At 43.2% G+C, this 2,028-nt stretch overlaps 1 pseudogene; it reads right to left on the reverse strand.

The window, feature by feature from the left end:
* Window positions 1–1,219: 1,219 nt before the first annotated feature.
* On the reverse strand, window positions 1,220–1,319 carry LOC111751851 (U6 spliceosomal RNA; annotated as a pseudogene).
* Window positions 1,320–2,028: the final 709 nt, after the last annotated feature.

Genomic DNA, 2,028 nt, shown 5'->3' on the forward strand with positions numbered 1-2,028 from the left:
GGAGGGAGGTATTCACACAAGCACACCGTCTCCTCTGTGGAGGTCTCATAAAATTAGTCTGGTCCTTCCCAAGACGGTGAGCAGACAGGGTGAAGAACTGCCTCTGTATAGGAGCAGCATCTGGAAAAGAGGGCCCCTGGGGTTTGTGCTTAAAAGACTACGTACCTAAAGGCAGTACTGCATTGTGGTTGAGAACGTGGGCTCTGGAACCAGCGGCCACGGGTCAAGCCCCAGCCCTATCACTTACCTACTGGGCTACCTTTGGTAAGTTATTTAACCTCTCTAGAGCCCTGGTCGCTATAAGTCAGAATCAACTCAACAGCACTGGGTTTGGTTTTGATTTTTAGAGCCCTGGTGGTATAGTAGTTAAGAGCTCAGCAGTTAACCAAAAGGTCGCAGTTCAAATCTACCAGCTACTTCTTGGAAACCCTATCGAGCAGTTCTACTCTGTCCTATAGGGTTACTGTGAGTTGGAATCAGCTCAATGACAGCGGGTTATTTTTAGGCCTACAATAAGAACGATATTGCATATCTCATCAGGTTTCTCTGCATGCTAAATGAGCTCACAAACGTAATAACTTAAAGCAGTGCCTGGCATTGAGTAAGCATTAAATTAATATTAAAATTTTTTTTTTTAATTTTCGTTGTGCTTTAAATGAAAGTTTACAAATCAGTCTCATACAAAATCGTATGCACACCTTGCTATGTACTCCTAGTTGCTCTCTGCCTAATGAGACAGCACACTCCTTCTCTCCACCATGTATTCCTGTGTCCATTCAGCCAGCTTCTGTCCGCCTCCACTTTCTCATCTCCGCTGCAGACGGGAGCTACCCACATAGTCTCATGTGTCTACCTGAGTCAAGAAGCTCACTCTTCACCAGTATCATTTTCTATCCCATTGTCCAGTCCAATCCCTGTCTGAAGAGTTGGCTTTGGGAATGGTTCCAGTCTTGGGCTAACAGAAGGTCTGGGGACCGTGACCTCCAGGGTCCTTCTAGTCTCAGTCAGACCGTTAAGTCTGGTTTTTTTACGAGAATTTGAGGTCTGCATTCCACTGCTCTCCTGCTCCTTCAGGGATTCTCTGTTGTGTTCCCTGTCAGGGCAGTCATCGGTTTTAGCCAGGCACCATCTAGTTCTTCTGGTCTCAGGCTGACGTAGTCTCTGATTTATGCGGCCCTTTCTGTCTCTTGGGCTCATAATTACCTTGTGTCTTTGGTGTAAAAATATGGAATGCTTCACAAATTTGCGTGTCTTCCTTGCACAGGGGCCATGCTAATCGCTGTATCATTCCAATTTTAGTATATTTGCTACTGAAGCAAACATGCTACTATTCTTATTAGGTTATCTCATCATTCAGGACTCTTCAGGTTGTAAGTGACAGAAAAGTCAACCCAAAATTGCTTAAGCAAAAAGGGAATGCATTATGGTATATTCACACAATGGAATACTACGCATCGATAAAGAACAGTGACAAATCTGTGAAACGTTTCATAATATGGTTGAACCTGGAAGACATTATGCTGAGTGAAATTAGTCAGATGCAAAAGGACAAATATTGTATAAGACCACTATTATAAGATCTTGAGAAATAGTATAAACTGAGAAGAACACATACTTTTGTGGTTATGAAGGGGGGAGGGAGGGAGAGTGGGAGAGGGTTATTTACTGATCAGTTAGTAGATAAGAACTACTTTAGGTAAAGGGAAGGACAATACTCAATACAGGGAAGGTCAGCTCAATTGGACTGGACCAAAAGCAAAGAAGTTTCCAGGATAAACTGAATGCTTCAAAGGTCAGCAGAACAAGGGCGGGAGTTTGGGGACTATGGCTTAAGGGAACTTCTAAGTCAATTGGCAAAATAATTCTATCATGAAAATATTCTGCATCCCACTTTGAAGTGTGGCGTCTGGGGTCTTAAATGCTAACAAGTGGCCATCTAAGATGCATCAATTGGTCTCAACCCACCTGATCAAAGAAGAATGAAGAACACCAAGGTCACATGATAACTATGAGCCCAAGAGACAGAAA

Source organism: Loxodonta africana, chromosome 2, assembly GCF_030014295.1.
Source record: "Loxodonta africana isolate mLoxAfr1 chromosome 2, mLoxAfr1.hap2, whole genome shotgun sequence".
Classification (NCBI taxonomy): Eukaryota; Metazoa; Chordata; class Mammalia; order Proboscidea; family Elephantidae; genus Loxodonta; species Loxodonta africana.